This window comes from Bos mutus, chromosome 16 (genome assembly GCF_027580195.1).
Source record: "Bos mutus isolate GX-2022 chromosome 16, NWIPB_WYAK_1.1, whole genome shotgun sequence".
Classification (NCBI taxonomy): Eukaryota; Metazoa; Chordata; class Mammalia; order Artiodactyla; family Bovidae; genus Bos; species Bos mutus.
This window is the reverse complement of record NC_091632.1, coordinates 6780666-6799940: the sequence shown is the minus strand read 5'-3', so window position 1 is coordinate 6799940 and position 19275 is coordinate 6780666. Positions and strand designations below refer to the sequence as shown.

The window sequence follows — 19275 nt, the reverse complement described above, 5'->3', positions numbered from 1 at the left end:
GCAGTTTGCCGGCCGGCGGTAAGTCCCTGAGCCTCTCTGGAACGGGCAGGTTCCGAGGAGAAGGGCAGGCACGGGCATCGTGGAAGAATTAGCGTCATCAGGTGGGCGGAGCGGGAGGGAAAGAGTCCGGGCGCCAGGAGTGGGGCGGGGACGGGGAGCCCGCACTCTGGGAGGCGGGGTGGGAGGGTGCCGGGGAGGGCGGCGCCCGGCGGGCCCAGAGCTTCGATCTGATTCCAGCCGGCGAATAACGGGAATTAACGGAGCAGCTTTAGTCTGCGTGTGGATACGCTGGGCCTTTCCACACACGCCTCCGCCCCCGACGCCGAGGACAGGCGCGCTGTCCGGTGCTGGGTTGGTCCCCGGGGGTCGCACTTCTCTGCAGCTGGTCCCCGAGACGCTGGCATTAAATTAAGGGCAAAGGTAGGGGTCAGGGAGGAGGGCGCAGAACTCCAGGATTTGAGCTCTTGCGAGCTGATACCCGATGCAGTGAAATCACACTAAGTCTGAAAGCACACCAACGAAACAGAAGTCCGTTACTCCGTGAGGTTATCCGTACTAAGTACTTAAGCCTGTACCTCCCGAATCCTACCCCTGCTTCTTCGCTCGACCACCACTGCCCTGAACTTGGTCTCCGCCATTCTTAGTCGGTTTATCATGGTTGGAGGCGTTCCCAAACGCTCTGTTTTCATTTTTCTCTTTTTGAGCTTAATAAAGATAACACGTAGCCTTGTGGGATTTGCTTTTATCATGGAACGTTTCTCTGATTCTTGCAAGTTGTTAAGTGTAAGGAAGCAGATCATTTATTTTCGCTGCTGTAATGTTGACCCTGTGAAGTAGTTTATGTCCTGTTTATGCATTTTTCTGTGGACACTTCGCTTGTCTTCACTATTTTGTTACTGGAGGCAGACTGACCATGAAGCTAATGAAATTTGCGTGTAAGGGCCCCTCACTCCCATGGGTCTCTTCCATAGTCCTAAGGGAAGCATTGGTAATGTGTTCCCATGGTCATGTTGTTCAGTAGCTAAGTCTGACTCTTTGTGACCCCATGGACTGTATAGCATGCTAGGCTTTCCTGCCCTTCACTATCTCCCAGAGTTTGCTCAAACTCATGTCCATGGAGTTGGTGATGCCATCCAACCACCTTATCCTCTGTCACCCCCTTCTCCTGCCCTCAGTCTTTCCCAGCATCAGGGTCTTTCCCAAAGAGTTGGCCCTTCGCATCAGCTTCAGCATCAGCATTAGTCCTTCCAGTGAACATTCATGGTTGATTTCCTTTAGGACTGAGATGGTTTGATCTCCTTACTGTCCAAGGGGCTCTCAAGAGTCTTCTCCAACACCACGGTTCAAAAGCATCAATTCTTTGGTGCTCAGCTTTCCTTATGGTCCAATTCTCACATCCATACATGACTACTGGAAAAACCATAGCTTTGACTAGATGGATCTTGGTTGGCAAACTGATGTCTCTGCTTTTTACTATACTGTCTAGGTTTGTCATAGCTATTCTTCCAAGAAGCAAGTGTCTTTAAATTTTGTGACTGCAGCCACCATCCACATTGATTTTGGAGCCCAAGGAAATGCAGTCTGACACTGTTTTCCGCATTTTCCCCGTCTATTTGCCATGAAGTGATGGGACCGGATGCCATGATCTTATTTTTCTGAATGTTGAGTTTTAAGCCAGCTTTTTCACTCTCCTCTTTCACCTTCATCAAGAGGCTCTTTAGTTCCTCTTCACTTTCTACCATTAAAGTGGTATTACCTGTATATCTGAGGTTGTTGGTGTTTCTTCTGGCAATCTTGATTCCAGCTTGTGATTCATCCCTGCATTTCACATGATGTACTCTGCATATAAGTTAAACAGAGTTTTCTGTTTAGAGGGTCACGTTTTTTAAGCTTTTATTTTGTATTGGAGTATAGCCCAATACAACGTCAACACTGACGGTTTCAGGCAGAGGCGCAGGGACGCAGCCGTGTGTGTGTGCACATACCCATTCTCCTCAAGCCCCGCCCCGTCCAGGCTGCCCGTGACACTGAGCAGAGCTCCCTGTGCTGTGCAGGAGGTAGAGGGTCCCATGTTAAGTGACGACGGCTTTGTATTTCATCTGCTTTTCTTTCTCTTACCTTATCACGGTGGCTACAGTCTCCAGTACAGAGTTGAATGTTTGTGATGATAGCAGACATTCTTGTCCAGTTCCTGATTTAAAAATACCTTAGTTTACATGTTGCCCTGTTAGGAATCATGTATTTTTCAGGCTTTTTCAAATACCCTTTACCAAGTTAAGAAAGTTCTCTTTCATTCTGAATTTGCTAAAAATGTACTCATGAGTGAGTATTAGATTTTATCACATGCTTTGTTTTCTCTCTTAATCTGTTGAAGTCAGCAAAAACACTGCCCCCCCTTATCTGTCAGTATTAAGAATATAGGTTTTTCCAATGTTAAATACCTTTGGGTTTTTGTAATAAACCTAATTTGGCCATAATACACATAGTATCTTTTAGCTGATATCTTATTTAGGATGTTTATGTTTATGAGTGAGATTGATTTATAATTTTTCTTTCTTACACTATCCCTGGTTTTACAGGCACCAAAGAATAAGTTGGGGAATATTTCCTTTTTTCCCTTCTTTTTTCTCTGGAATAATGTATACAGTTCTGAGATAACCTGTCTCCGCAAAGTTTGGCAAAACTCCCTATAAAACTGTCTGGTGTGGAGTTTCTTTGTATGAGTAAAAGATTTTTACCTTTAGTTTATTGTTTTTAATAGTCACAGATGTTTTCAACATTTCTTAGGAATTCTTGAGTCAGTTTTTCTGTTATATATTTTTTTAAATTTTATTTTATTTTTTAAACTTTACAATATTGTATTAGTTTTGCCAAATATCGAAATGAATCCGCCACAGGTATACCTGTGTTCCCCATCCTGAACCCTCCTCCCTCCTCCCTCCCCATACCCTCCCTCTGGGTCGTCCCAGTGCACCAGCCCCAGGCATCCAGTATCGTGCATCGAACCTGGACTGGCGACTTGTTTCATACATGATATTATACATGTTTCAATGCCATTCTCCCAAATCTCCCCACCCTCTCCCTCTCCCATAGAGTCCATAAGACTGTTCTATACATCAGTGTCTCTTTTGCTGTCTCGTACACAGGGTTATTGTTACCATCTTTCTAAATTCCATATATATGCGTTAGTATACTGTATTGGTGTTTTTCTTTCTGGCTTACTTGACTCTTATAATAGGTTCCAGTTTCATCCATCTCATTAGAACGGATTCAAATGTATTCTTTTTAATGGCTGAGTGATACTCCATTGTGTATATGTACCACAGCTTTCTTATCCATTCATCTGCTGATGGGCATCTAGGTTGCTTCCATGTCCTGGCTATTATAAACAGTGCTGCGATGAACATTGGGGTACACGTGTCTCTTTCCCTTCTGGTTTCCTCAGTGTGTATGCCCAGCAGTGGGATTGCTGGATCATAAGGCAGTTCTATTTCCAGTTTTTTAAGGAATCTCCACACTGTTCTCCATAGTGGCTGTACTAGTTTGTATTCCCACCAACAGTGTAAGAGGGTTCCCTTTTCTCCACACCCTCTCCAGCATTTATTGCTTGTAGACTTTTGGATCGCAGCCATTCTGACTGGCGTGAAATGGTACCTCATAGTGGTTTTGATTTGCATTTCTCTGATAATGAGTGGTGTTGAGCATCTTTTCATGTGTTTGTTAGCCATCTGTATGTCTTCTTTGGAGAAATGTCTATTTAGTTCTTTGGCCCATTTTTTGATTGGGTAACTATTAGCAAGGTGAAAAGGCAGCCTTCAGAATGGGAGAAAATAATAGCAAATGAAGCAACTGACAAACAACTAATCTCAAAAATGTACAAGCAACTCCTACAGCTCAACTCCAGAAAAATATTTTTTTTTTTAATGTTCTTTTCAACTGTTTAATTTTTACTTTTAAAAAGTTTTTCATTTTATCTTTTTAAAATGTTTTATATATAATATTATGTCTCTTTTTTATTGATACTATATCTTTCATTTTTTTTCCTACTAGATCTCACTAGAAAGTTTGTTTCATTATATGCTTTTCAAGAATCAACTTTTGACCTTGTTAATACATGTTGCAAATTTGTTTTCTGTTTCATTGATATATGTAATTTCTCTCTCTTACTACTGTCTTCAGATTATTCTGTTTTTCAGTTAAATGAGTTTAGTATATTCATCTTTAATCTTTCTGTTTTTCTAATATAAGCATCTAAGGTTATAAGTTTTCCTCAAATTACTACTTTTTCTGCATCCCACAAGTTTTGATACACAGTGTTTTTACTCAGTTCTGGTATTTTTTAGTATGCAATATTATTTCTTCTTTAAACTGTCAGTTATTTAAAGACTTTTTAATTGAAAAGGTAGTTATGTGTTTTATGCATATATTTGTTACACTATGGATGGAGTCAAGGAACCTTGAGACGTGCTCTATTAGGTAGTCCATGGTCAGTTTCTAGAACTATTCTAAGCCAAAGAAGAGTCCTGATCTCACCAATAGGTAGATAGGTGCACTGATGTATATCAAGCAAATCAAGCTTGGTAGTTCAGATGTTCTAGATTTTTACTAACCTCATGTTGAGATTTACCTTATCAGTATGCCTCTCATCCACTAACACATAATAAAGTAGATCAGTCACTCGTCAATGATGAATTTGTCCATTTCTCCCTATAGTTCCAGCAGTTTTAGTTTTGTGTATTTGGGAGCCATTTTACTTTAGAATCAGTATGTGCAAAGCAATTGCAGCATTGCTGTGTCCTAGAGCCTTAGATCTGGATGCATTCGCCAGAGGCCAGTCTTGGCCCCTGCCACTCCCCATGCCCAGGCAGGAGGAACTCTTCCACAGCACACGGCCAGTTGACTCTAAAGGACTTTCAGAGGCAGTGAACTCCTTCCCTCACAAGAAAGTCCAGTTCTTCATTGGCAATCTCCGCTTGATTATACTTGCCATTTGGTTAGACTCTAAAGCCAGCCTTATGCAAAGTGCTTTACAAACATTATCATGTTTAATTCTCAGCTGTTGTTTTGTCTCTCAGTTGTGTCTGACTCTTTGCGACCCCGTGGACTACAGCCCACCAGGCTCCTCAGTCCATGGGATTCTCCAGGTAAGAACACTGGAGTGGGTTGTCATGCCCTCCTCCAGGGGATCTTCCCGACCCAGGAATCGAACCCGCATCTCTTGCACTGGCAGGCAGGTACTTTACCATTTGCACTACCTGATCTTTATGTTGAGTCTAAAACCATGCCCCTTTCACTTCCAACCATGGGACCTGGCTCTAACCATCATTTCAAGCATTCTCAGCACTGTAGTCCCTTGGAAACCTCAGAAGTAGTTGAAGCTAATATGTGTTACGTAGCTCTGCCCAACTCTCATCAGTTTCCGCACAGAAGCTTGGACCCTTGCCATAGACATGCCTGTCCTTACCATGACTTTTGGAAAAGTAGTCAGTCTTGTTTTTTCTTTTCTAAAAACAAGTCAATCTTTACATGCTTCATTCTTAATGTGCAGCCTGGTGAGTTAAACCATTTCTGCATGTGAGTCGGCATGGTAGAGGAAGCGCAGTATTTCAACATGAAGTTCTTCATCTCAGGGTTAAAAAGTCAACCTCAGGACCACTCAGGTCTCACATGTGGCTCTCCCCCACCGCACACTCTTCGATAGAGCTCAGATTCAGATTTCATCTCTGGTGTCACCAGAGCACAATCTAATCAACCTAAACTGAGACTCCTCTTTCTGAGTCGGCACCAGCATGGCTCTGGGGTGGTCTTTTCATTGTGGGGCTGTGGAAAGCCTTACCTGTGGTAGTTCACGAGGGAATCAGAGGGCATGACGCACGCAGGGCTGTTACGCATTATGCTTTATGGCAGGGAGGGGCAGGAAAATATCCAGGGTGACTCGGTTAGACCGGAGTTGTGGAATGCGCACACCCTGCACAGCCATGCCCAGAGCTTGTCTGAGAACCGGAAATGCTTCAAGACTCTGAGCTGACCCGTATGGCATTCTTGTGCACTGTCGAGACACGTACCAGAGTAAGAGTGCCTATCATTCTCTCCTGCCAAGGAGCTTCAGTCTCACTCCTATTGTTTATAACTACTCCTCACTCTCTTAATGTGGGAGGCTTGGAAAACCCGTAGAACTTACATCAAGGTGAAGACAGGGAAGCATTTGGCAGCCATGGATATTTTTCTTTGCTTGTGTCATCGTGATGAGTCAGACCACAGCTTGGACTGAACTACTTTCTGCCTTCAGTGACTTCCCCTGAGATGTAGTGTGACAAAGTTTTCAAGTTCTAAAGATTGATTCACTCACACGGATTTATGGCATCTACCACATAGCCAGCCTGGGCATCTGATGGTGAACAAGGAAGTTGTAGTGTCTGTCTCGCAGTAGACGAGGGGGATGATTCTGTGCTGTGATGGGGGAAGTACAGACTGTCCGAGGAGTGTGTAAGATGGACACACAAACCAGTTGGGAGAAAGAGAAGGCCTTGCAGAGAAAATGACATCTAAACTGAGACCTGAAGGCCAGGAGAAGTTGGGTCAGCTCAAACAGGGGAAGGAAGGAGAGGCCCAAAGTCAGAGTATGGCACATCCAAGGAGCTGAAAGAAGTTATGTGTCATCTACTTAGGCCAAGTTATGCTGCAGTAACAAGTGACCCCAAGTCTCCGTGGCACTTGACAACCATACAGCAGTAGTTTATTTCCCACTCCTGCTGTAATGTGGAGAGAAGATTGGGAGGGATGAAACTGAGGGAGGAAGCAAGGCAGTAATTCAGACTGGAGAAGATGGTGGCCTGAACTCAGGCAGTGGCCACGGGGGCACAGAACCGTGGATGGGATCACGGTGCATAGAGGGGCTGCCCTGGTGGCCCAGTGGTTAAGACTCCAAGCTCCCAACACAGGGGCCAATTCCTGGCTGGGGAACTAAGATTCTGCATGCTGCAGGGCATGGCCAAAAAAAATAGAAATGCATAGAAAGTAGAGTTGCTAGCTCTTTTTGGTTGATGAGACTTGGAGGGTGGAAGAAAGGAGCCATGGTCGACACCCAAGTTGCTTTATTCTAACCACAGAAAAGGGCAGAAAGATTAAAGCTTCTATAGAGATTAATTTAATATGCACAACAGCATGATAAATATTTTATTGTTAATAATTTTAGAACCATTTTCCTACCAATCTTGAACACGTCATAGAGTTGATGGTCTCATTGATCTATATTATTTCTTCTGCCCAAACTCCTGGCACAAGTATAGTCACAGAACTACATAATTCTTGGCAGGGAAGTTTCTGGGACACCAAATGAGGAGGTGTCTACTTAAAACTAGGTCTGTATTGCAAATCTAAAATTTCATCCTAAAACTTGAACTTATGAAGATGCCACTAGATGGTTAGAAGAATCAGACTGATACTGAGCTGTTGTCACGGATAAAGAAAATTTTTCTCTGCCCTTCTAAGTCCTCTGGGTGGTCTGAGAATTAAATCGACGTGACCCTGGGGCCTGTGGCTAAAGCTCCGCACTCCCAATGCAGGGATCGCAGGTTTGACCCCTGGTGGAGGACCTAAGATCCCACGTGCCACACAATTCGGCCAAAAGTGTATTTAAAAAATAGTAAGTGTTCTTGTTGCTCAGGTGGTAAAGAATCTGCTTGCGATGCAGGAGACCTGGGTTCGATCCCTGGGTTGGGAAGATTCCCCTGGAGAGGGGAAAGGCTACCCACTCCAGTATTTATTGGGCTTCCCTGGTGGCTCAGACGGTAAAGCGGAGACCCGGGTTCGATCCCTGGGTCAGGAAGATCCCCTGGCGAAGGAAATGGCAACCCACTCCAGTACTCTTGCCTGGAAAATCCCATGGATGGAGGAGCCTGGTAGGCTACAGTCCATGGGGTCGCAAAGAGTCGGACACGACTGAGCGACTTCACTTTCACTATAGAGAAACTGGAACCTTCACAGATTGCCGGTGGGAATGTAAAGTGGTGCACGCCATTCTGGAAAATAATCTGGCGGTTCCTCAAAATGTTAAGCACAGAGTTACCGTGTAACCCAGAATCCCCACTCCTGGATACCAAGAGACTCCACAACAGGTGTTCAAACAAAAACTTGCACCGAAATATTCAGAGGAGCAGTATTTCCAACAGAACACGGAGACCAGTGTCCGTTATAAATGGACAAATAAAATGTGGCCTATCCTTACAGTGGAATATTATTCAGCAATAAAAAAACTAAGTACTGATACGGGCTACAATTTGGAAGAGCCTGGGAAACACTGAGCTAAGTGAAAGACGTCAATCAGAGAAGTCCCCAGATTATGACTCCGCTTATCTGAGAGGTCTGGACTAAGCAAATGCTCAGAGACAGGAAGCCGGTCTGTGGTTGCCCAGGACCGAGGAGCGGGGGATGTGTGGTGGGAAGAAATGGGAAGTGACTGCTAGTGGTTTCTTTCTGGGGTAATGGAATGTTCTAACATTAGACTGTGGCGATGGTGATGTACAGCCGAGTGCATATATCTTAAAATACTAAATTATACACTTAAAATGGGTGCGTCGTACGGTATGTGAATCTCCAGAAGGGTTTTTAAAGTGAGCTAGCGGCTCTCCCTGGATGCTGAGCTTTTTTGCTTTTTATCTTTTTGCTCATCTGTGTCTTCTACAGTGAGCAAGTGTTTCTAGTTGTCAGAAAAAGGGAAGTTATTTGTTTAAATGGCTTGTCACTGCGAGGTAACTTCTTAGAATTAAGGAGAGAAATTCATGGGTTTAAGACCAGTAACTGCAGAGGAAACTGCTCCTTTCTCCCAGACCATTTCCCGCATCTCATTGTCCTCTACTGGAGAGGATGGTTTTTCTTTTTATCCATCAAATAATGAAACCTGGTGGGTGTTCTTACTTTTTTCATGTTGTGTGGTGATTCATTCCGGCTGAACGCCTTTCCATTTTTGACTTTTCATTGTTTGCTGCTCCGAGAACCTCGAGCTTTAAGATCTTAGTGTGGATGGTAATGCATTCAGTGTGCTTTCACAAATTGGGTTTAAGACTTTAATCCACTTCAGCACATCCTCCCCTCACTCCATGACCAGCTAGCCTTTGGGGTGAATCCTTCCCTCACTCCATGACCAGCTAGCCTTTGGGGTGAATCCTTCCCTCACTCTATGACCAGCTAGCCTTTGGGGTGAATCCTTCCCTCACTCTATGACCAGCTAGCCTTTGGGGTGAATCCTTCCCTCACTCCATGACCAGTTAGCATTTGGGGTGAATCCTTCCCTCACTCCATGACCAGCTAGCCTTTGGGGTGAATCCTTCCCTCACTCTATGACCAGCTAGCCTTTGGGGTGAATCCTTCCCTCACTCCATGACCAGCTAGCATTTGGGGTGAATCCTTCCCTCACTCCATGACCAGTTAGCATTTGGGGTGAATCCTTCCCTCACTCCATGACCAGCTAGCCTTTGGGGTGAATCCTTCCCTCACTCCATGACCAGCTAGCCTTTGGGGTGAATCCTTCCCTCACTCCATGACCAGCTAGCCTTTGGGGTAGTCCCTTCACAGTGATAAATACAAGCAACAGTGAATGTGTTTTGCCAAAAAAAAAAAAATCTTAAGTTTAAATTTGACAGTATAATAATATACTGTGGGAATTAAAATGACTGTGTTAAAATAGATTATAAATAGTCTGAAAGATTATATAAAAGTATTTTGAAGAATTGGAGATTTTCTCTTTATTGTAGCATAAGTTAATATGTTGATTAATTCTTTTTGGCAGGTGGGTGAATCAGTCAGTATCACTGGGCTTAAGGAAAATAACTGTGGAGTCATACTTGCTTAAAAGAGATATACTTAGTCGAAAGGTAACATTGCTTAAACAGAAAAATCCATGAAGAAGTAATAATATCAGATTTTCTTCTTAGAAACCATGAAATTAGAAATGACTACATTAATACTGGTGGCGGGGGGACACACATCACAAAATCTGATACAGTTCATTGAAAGGTAATTCCAAAAGCTGAAAGCATTATAAAATATAATTACTAAAGCATTATAAAATGGTATTATTATGTGAAGCACAAAGATATATTTGCATGAAATTTTGCAAAAAACTTCAAGTCTGAGGTTTTTGCTCATGTTTGAATTTGTATCCTTGAAGTCAATGTTGTGAAAAACAGCAGGAGTTCTGCAGAGGCTCCTGGAAATGGGGAATGTGGGTGGCAGCCTTCAATTTTCTACCAAGGGGTAATTTCATTTCAGTCCCGGGTCAGGAGTTTAAAAAAAAAGTGGGAAAAAAACTTAGAAACCAGTGCTGGTTTTCAGTGGCCACTTATGTAAACGTCTACATCTTTGCAGTATTAATTGGTCAGTGGCGACCCCCGCCCTGAATTCTGAGGTGGAGAAGGGAAGGCCCTTATATGGCGAAGGAAATGACAACCCACTCCAGTACTCTTGCCTGGAGAATCCCATGGACGGAGGAGCCTGGTGGGCTACAGTCCACGGGGTCGCAAAGAGTCGGACACGACTGAGCGACTTCACTTTCGCTTTCACTTCAGTTTATATGGCGATGCAGGCAGACCACGGCTGGGCTCGAACCCGGGGTCAGAAGTGTTCGAGACAGGACAGCCCAGACACGTGTGGAGAGCCCAGACTGAGGCCGTGTGTGGGCCCTGGAGACTTGGCTTAAGCCAGGACCAGAGGACAGGGCGTGGGGGAGATGCCATCAGAGCCAACACATGTCACACGTTTCCACTCAGGACTGCTAGGTAATAGTTACATCGGAGGAGAAAATGACACAGGCTTTATCAGAGCCCTTTGCTAAGATTGCCCGCCTGTGTCCCGTCTGCCTCACCTGTTCTGCTCAGATTCCTTGAGGGCAAAGACCCTGGAGTTTTCCCTTCATGTCACCAGTACCTTTGCAGTCCAAAAACATTTGAATGATTTGCAAGGGTTTAATCATCTACCAAGGTACTGCCTAAAGCATAGGAATCTGTTTTCCAGTTGCAGGTGGTCGTTGGGCCTCAGTAGAGAGAGCTGCTCACAGGAGCCATTTGCAGATCCTCTCTGGGGAAGAAAACCACCAAGTGGGGCTCCTGGCCCCTGATATTCTCCGCCTTCACGCTCTTGTCCCTGTGCTGAGAGTTGCTGTTGTTCAGTCCCTCAGTCGTGTCCGACTCTTTGCGACCCGGTGGCCTGCAGCCTGCCAGGATCCTCTGTCCATGGAATTTCCCAGGTAGGAATACTGGAGTAGGTTGCCTTTCCCTTCTCCAGTGTCTGTGCTTTTTGCGAGAGTGGGTCTTACAAAAGATGGCACAAGTCTGGGCAACCTGTTTCTCTGGAAGGCACTAGATTTAGATCAATGTGGATTTATGGGATTATTCCCCAAAAAAGCATTACAGATATTTGTGGATTAGGATTGAATTTTGAGAACTGTGAAGATGCTACTAATACATTTCCTAAGTCAAATAAAATTTTAGTATGAATATGGCCGATGCATCTTAGCTCACTTGCTTTTTATAAATAGGCAAGTATCAGTTTGTATGTCTATAATCTCTTTAATTACAGTTTTCGTCTTGTTAGTGAAAAATCAGTATTTAGTTTATCTTTCTATTACTTTTAAAAAGTTACCATATGCTGGCATCTGAATGTTTGTGTCCTCCCCAAATTCATCTGTTGAAGTCTTAACACTCAACATGACAATACTAGGAGGTAAGACTCTGGGGAGGCGCTGGGGTCATGAGGGGGGCCCTCGTGGGTGGGATTAGAGCCCTCGTCGAAGAGAGCCCACAGAGCTGCCTCACCCCTTCCAGCCTGTGAGGACACGGTGAGGAGGCACCATCTGTGATCCAGGAACGCGACCTCCCCAGACACCGGATTGCAGCCCTGTGACGGTCTTAGGCTTGCCGGCCTCCAGAACCATGAGATCTGAATTTCTGTTTGCAGAACAACAGTCTGTGGATTTTGTTAGAGCACCCAGAGATGGCTAAGATGCAGTAGTAGCTGAAATGTGTCCTGCCTAGGATGTAGACTCGATCCCCTTTTATGATGTAAAAAAATGAAAACTGAGTATGATAACTAATCTTACTTAGCCTCTCTTGTGTTTATCTTTTATGTAGATAGGTCTCATGATGACAAAAAAGAAAAGAAGAAAGACTCGTGGGTCAACCACGGAGGATGCTATGACATAGTTAGAAATGGGTATTTGGTCCCTGCCCCGGCATCTGGGCACAGAGCTCCTAAAACACTTGGAATTTCTGGAGTGTTAGGGTAAAACAAGGTATCTCTGCTTGTTTATAACTAGCCTCTTTCAGCCACATCTGAGTTTATGTCAATGCAATGACTTAGAAAAGACCCTAAGGGTGGGACTGAATGGGCTGGTTGTCAGGGAAACCAGCCTTGGATGGAATGAGAGGGTCAGAGCTCTCAGCCCCAGCCACTGACTTAAGGGGAGGGGCGAGGGGCTGGAGCTGGACTTCATCACCAACAGGCGGTGATTTAATCAGTTGTGCCCAAGGAAGGAAGCCTCCGTAAAGCCCCCCACAGCAGGTTTCTGAGGGTGTCTGAGCTCTCTGTGCGGTGGCATGGATGCCCCGCCCCGCCCCCACGCCTGGCCTGGGCGCCTTCTTCCTGTCGGCTTTTCCCAAGTTGTGTCCTTTATGACAAACAACTCGCGCGCTCAGTCGTGTCCAACTGTGACCCTATTCACTGTAGCTCTCCAAGCTCCTCTGTCCACAGGATTCTCCAGGCAAGAATATTGCAGTGGGTTGCCATTTCCTTCTCCAGGGGATTGTCCTGATCCAGGGATCAAACCTGAGTCTCCTGCATTGTTAGGTGAAGTCTTTAGCACTGCACTGCCTGGGAAGCCCCTCATAATAAAGGGGTGATAGTAAGTGGTCCCGAGTTCTGAGAGCAAATGATCAAGCTGAGGAAAGGGTTGTAGGGTCCCCGATTTATAGCTGGCTCCTCAGATGTACAGGCAGCTGGGATTTGCAGCTAGCATCTCAGATTGGGCACCGTCTTCTGGGACTGAGCCCCTAACCAGTCTGCACTAACTCTGGGCGGTTACGGTCAGAATTGCATAATAAGACAGAAAATCCCATACATCTGGCCTCAGAAGTATTGTGAGCAGAGAGAAATAGGCATACTTTCCTTTTAGGAACCAACTCATCATTCTGTCAATGATAAATAAAAAGAAAGAATTGAACACTCTTTGTATTTCCTGTACAAACTGTCCCTGAGGGGAACCACTCGTTGAAGGGCTGGTTTCTCTTTGCAGAGACAGCCCAGCTGAGAGTGAAGGGGCCCTGCAGCCTCAGAGCATCACAGGGCTGCAGCCTCCAGTGAAGTCGTGGGTGTGAGCGAAGATCATCAATCGCTGCAAAAGGCATCAGGTGAAGACACGGACAGCACTTCCTCACACATGAGTCAGCCTGGCAGGGCCTGAAGCCTCTGAACAATCCCAGGGTCGCAGAGTCGTCTGTCCCGTGCTTCCCAGCGGAAGTACAGGAGACCACTGACTGACACGGTGTCCGTGCCGGATAAAGGAGCCTAAAGGACTGAGCCTCTGGATGTATCATTTCCAGAAGATATAAGAGACAGAGGAGGAGGCTTTTAAACAGCCCCAGCCGGTGGTGTACAATTACCAAAATTCAGACTGTGGAAAAACTTACAGGGAAAAAATGACAAATACATTTCGGGGGAAAGAAAGTGAGATCGACAGAAACAGAGGAGGAAGCCATGCTCTAGAAGAGGCGAATAAGTTAAATGTAAAGTGTGACCCTTTCTTGACTCTTGACTTAAACAAACTGGTCTTAAAAAAAAATTCAAGAACTGCCAAGAAGACTCTCTTCTACAGGCAAAAACAGGCTCACAAGCCCCACCCACTCTCTGACTTTTTTTTTGCATAAATCATGTAATTAAAGAGCTGCACCTTTTAGTTAAACCTTCTTGCCCAAAGTTAACACCCTTGAAACCTCATCAATCACTGATTTTCAGATGGCTGGGATTATGAGCTTGTTTCCCAAGGGCGGGTATCAGTGAGGCATTTAAAGCTTGAAGATGATTTTTTAAAAGTCCCTGGAAAGGGGGCAATAATACCAAAACAAAAGGAGAGAGAAAACTCGGAAATCAAGTATCACTGATCTCAGGAGTGTCCTGAGCTCCCTGGTCTTCTCCCTCTAGGCTCTTCAGAGCAGATAGCAGAAGACTCGATAGGGGAGGGGGATGGAGCCGGCCTGGTGAAGATGCTGAGGTTCTGGGTTTTGGTTTTGTCCTTAGAATTTTTTTTTTTTTTTTTTCTGTTTGTCTCAATAGGAATGAACACAAATTCAAAAGACCAAACATTTCAAACCAAACAGCGAAGCCGTTTGAAGGCAGCCTCCTGGTGGCCAGCGCCTTGTGCCCTGGGGTCACTTCTCAAATTAAGGTGAAAGTTGAAGTCTAAGTGGAGAGGGAAGGAAGGAGAAAGGCCCTTCGCCAGCATCCCCGGTAGGTGACCATCCGCTCCCTCTCTGTGGGAGCTCGTCCAGTAGCTGGAAATCTCTGACGCATCCCACACTCGGCACGTGGGTATGAAGTTTCCCTGTGGCGTCTCCCAGGACAGTGTTCTCAGCCTCCAGAGGACCTGACTCCTACCTGGGGTCCGGGGGGGGTGAGGGGACAGCCCTCCGGTCAGACCATATCAGCAGCTGGGGGCAGGCAAGGCGAGTAGTTGGGGCTTTTCCCGAGATGCCGTGGTGCCTTGTTGAGCAAAAATGTGATTTCAGTGGTTAGAGAGTGAGAGCATATGCTAATATATTTAAAAATGGTTCTGAAACCACTCTCTTAAGGATGAACTTAAGCTTGCTGGGGGGAAGGGATAGTTAGGGAGTTTGGGATGAGCATGTACACACTGCCATATTTAAAGTGGATAACCAATAAGGACCTAGTGTACAGCACAGGGAACTCAGTGTTATGTGGCAGCCTGGATGGGAGGGGAGTCTGGGGGAGAATGGGTACTTGTATACGTACAGCTGAATGCCTTCACTGTTCAGCTGAAGCTATTGCAACATTGTTAATCAGCTATGACCCAATACAAAATAAAAAGGGCTTTAAAAAAAAATAAAATCACTCTCTTAAGTTTTGTCTTCCTCAGGGTAAAGGAAATAATGATAATACATGCTTATCTATATAAATATAATAAATAATAAGTATAGATGTTTAAAAATATATGTATATTATTAGTGAAGAGTATCTAACCCACGCTCACATATGGTGAAACTATACACATCACTTCTACTCACATCTCATGGGCTGGAACATTGCCACGTGGCCGCCCCTGCCAGCAGGGGGCTGGGAGAGATAGTGTCCGGGGACCCAGGGGGTCAAACCTGCCCTGCTCTGGAATGAGGGGCGGCAGGGTGGGCCTGGGCATCTCTGCTGCGACAGCTCTGAACGGAAGCTGTGTGACCCCATAGCACAGCGACAGTGTGTCCTGGTATTGTCCCCAGGCCCAGCGGCCCGGCCCAGGAAGGGCACAGGGTTGGAGACACACGGGACGGAGCCAGTCCTGACTCCAGGGTTCAGTGCCCATGGTGAGCGCCCAGCACAGTTCAGTCAGAGCAGCGAGAACAGAAGGGGCCCCGTCTGTGCCAAGAAGGAGGCATCTCAGCCCCGGCCGGGTCCCTGGTAGGTGATGGTCTCAGGACATTTGTGAGCTCAGACAGGGCCTCAGGCCGCATCTGGACCACTCAGCAACGGGGGCACGGGTCCTCCAGCCGTGAGCCCTCGGTGTCCGACTCGGGCGTCTGCCCGGGGCGGGGCTGGGGCTGCCCCGAGACCTCACGTCTCCATCAGCTCCTCTGTGCCGGTGAAGGTTTCCGTGATGTTACAAAACCAAGTCCTGAAGCTCGTTCTTTAAGTCTGTGAGTCTGTTTTGTAGATCAGTTTTTCTGCATCACTTTTTTTAGATTCCACACGTATCAGCAATATCATATGATATTTGTCTTACACTGTAATGTCATATGATCCAATATAAAATAAAAATTTTAAGAATAAATAAAAATTTAAAAATCAAAATGAAAACAAAACAAAAACCAAAGTCCTCCTGTGAAGGGATACTCTTAGTTCAGCACACAGAGGCCCTCACAGGCGTGACTGGACTTTTCAGAACAACTAGCCTGGTGGTTGACATCGGTGGTCACTGTGACTCCACGCTGACGGCTGAACAAAGCTTGAATCCGAGGAGCTGCACACCAGGTGTGTAGGAACCAGAGTGCACACCCCAGCGCAACCTGCCTCAACCCCAAGTTTCGCTGAAACACTCAAATGCACGCCCCGGGTGTGGAGGACGCGTGTTCCTGCGGCCTGACGCCCTTCGAGGCACCTGCAGTCAGTTCTGTTTGTTTGTTTTTGAATCTAGTCTTCCTCTCTGTGTGGCTGGGGACCGGGGTGGCTCCGGTCTCCAGGGGTGACTCGTGACCCGTGGAGCCTCTCAGAGCCCCGTCGTCCCTGGACAGCAGGCCCTGGATCAGGACTGGTGCCTGACTCATCCCGGGTGCTGGGAAAGCAGGTTCCTTTCATTGTCCTGCCATCTTGGCACGTGGAGCATGACAATAAAAGAATTTATTTCTTTAGCCCAGGATCCAGCCACATTTGGTGTCTGCCGTACACTGGGGCTTCTTAGCCAAGAAACCTGGCAAATCCTCTTTCCCATCCCTGTCTTGTTCTTCTCCTTATACCGGCTCGTAGTGGGTTTTCTGTAATGTGCAATAGAAAAAAATCCTAACCAATACATTTGAAATTATTCCTGAGTCTCCTGAATGGAAAATTACACAATAAACAGTTAAATAATTAAATAAGATAATTAAAAGCCAAGTAAAATATCTGACTAGTTCATATAATTAAATGAATGAGCTACTATCATATAGCAGAACAGACAAGGCACCATTGTTCTCTACCGTACTGCCAGAATTTGAAGCCCCGGTCTGATCACAGGCTGGAAGAATTCTTTGTCACACATTGCTGTGTGACGATCTGTATTACTGCAGATTTGAGAGCTTAAAAATTAGGTCATTATCAAGAATTCAGCCTTAAATCTTTCTGGAATGAGGTGGGAATATAAATAAGTTTTAAAAGGCATCACGCCATCCCTTCCTCTTTCTAACAGCTTCTTTTCTAAGAAGTCAGAGTCCTTTTACACAGACTCCTTGTCCTCATCCTGTGGTTCTTAAAAAGCACCAACAATAGTTCTTCTTACCACTTAGAGTGAATAAATAATTCAGAGTAAGATAATACCCAGTGGAACTTCAAACTGATAAACCTCTCCCAAGTCCTTGAAGACAGATCTTCAAAAGAGAACACTGAAGGGCAATTTTTTGGATTCCTGTGTTGTTTCTAAGTGATATCAAAATAACACAGAACAGTCTTCACAGTGTCTGCCTGGCAAAGTCCCGTTTGATCGACGGGGTGGTACTGGTGGGTGCACACGAGCCCTGATTGGCGCCTGACTTGAGCTGGGTGTCAGGACGACAGCGGAGGGGAGCTGAAAGTTCTCTGTCCCAGCTTCTCTGCTCATGCACGACCACGACAGAGTTACTGTAGAAACACGGGGCTTGCCTCCTCTCACAGACGGGGCGGAACTCTATTCCTCGTTAGTAACCCATGGAGGTACATAACCCACCTCACAAGAAATTAATCAACCACATTTTATCCAAATCCTTCGGGTTGAAATTCCACTGTCCTCAGTGGAAAGGGAAAGCTATTGACAGTCATCAGTGTGAGGGTCCTTCATGTATTTGGACCCTACAATTAAATGCTCTGCTTTGGGCTAAATATCTCTTTTTAATGATTAAAAAAAAATTTTTTTGTATATATTTTGATGTGAGCTATTTTTAAAGTCTTTATTGAATTTGTTACAATATCGCTTCTGTTTAATGTTTTGTTTTTTTTTGGCCACAAGGCATAGGGGATCTCAGCTCCCCCACCAGGGATCAGACCCGCAGCCCCTTAATTGGAAGGCGATGTCTTAACCACTGGACCTCCAGGGAAGGCCCTAAATCCATTTTTTAAATGGAAGTATGTGACTCAGATGGTAAAGGATCGGCCTGCAATGCAGGAGACCTGGGTTGGGAAGATCCTCTGGAGGAGGGCATGGCAACCTACTCCAGTAGTCTTGCCTGGAAAATCCCATGGACAGAGGAGCCTGGCGGGCTACAGTCCATGAGATCGCAAAGAGTTGGGCACGACTGAGTGACTGAGCACAGCATATAGTTAATTTACAGCTTGTGTTGGCTTCAAGTGTGCAGCACAGTGACTCAATATATACAATTGTATATATACACATATATCGAATCTTTTTCAGATTCTTCTCCATTATTGATTATCACAGGGTATTGAATATAGTTCCTTGTGCTATATACCAGGTCCTTGTTTATCTCTCCTGTATGCACATGTTAATCCCAGAGAGACTAATTGGTCTCTTCCCCCGAGGGGACTATCTTAACCCCTCTCATCTAGTCATTCTCAACCGGGTGATGGGACATTTGGCAAAGTCTGCAGATTTTTTTTGGTTGTCACAGCTGGAGGGCAAATGCAACAGCATCCAGGGGGTAGAGGCCCGGGGTGCTGTTGCAGCGCACAGATGGTGCGCGCACGCACACGCACATGCACAGCCCCCTACAATGAATCACCCCCACGGTCACCAATGCCCATGTTGAGGAACTCTGCTGCCTCTCTTATTATACTCTTATTTTCCAGACCTTTAGTAATCCTCTGAATTTGCTTTGCGCCTCTTCTCCAACTGACACTGCCCCAGTTGGATTTGGAGCTGTGACTTCACACGTGAGCCTGATTGTTACTGAAAACTAAGGACACTTCCTAATTCCCTCCGTCTGTGATACTTGTTAGGGAATAAGCTAAAGTGACGGGTCCTGCATGAAGGTTACAGACACAGAACTTCTCTGGGGATATAAATGACCCGCTTCAAATGCATGTGGGCATTTGGGTGAATTACTAGGGGGGCCCAAATTCTGCTCCAATAAGATCATCAGGATATCAGAGCCTGATAGCAAAGAGGAGAGGCTTGGGGTGGGGGCAGGAAAGGAAGTCTCCCGGAGCTGTAGCCGGGGGACTAGGGTGACAGAAGCAGGAGGGGGAGCCCCCAAGGCTAGTGCTGATGACGTTCTACATGACAGCCAGAGAAAGGCGCTGTGAGAGGCCACCCAGCCTCAGCTGCATTTCACTGCAGCCTAGGGACACGTGTTTAAGATAAATTTGGGCAAGTTCTTA

The 19275-nt window shown here is 45.6% G+C and overlaps 1 long non-coding RNA gene across 3 annotated transcripts; it reads left to right on the top strand.

Moving 5' to 3' along the window:
• Window positions 1-18: 18 nt before the first annotated feature.
• LOC138991165 (uncharacterized) lies at window positions 19-15091 on the top strand. Of its 3 annotated transcripts, none has more exons than XR_011467126.1 (4): window positions 19-101; window positions 11011-11242; window positions 11634-11718; window positions 11820-12408. It is a non-coding gene; the product is annotated as an uncharacterized lncRNA (long non-coding RNA). The 3 variants fall into 3 exon arrangements; XR_011467128.1 differs by lacking the exon at window positions 19-101 and adding an exon at window positions 9442-9872; XR_011467127.1 differs by lacking the exons at window positions 11634-11718; window positions 11820-12408 and adding an exon at window positions 14323-15091.
• The last annotated feature ends 4184 nt before the right edge of the window (window positions 15092-19275 follow it).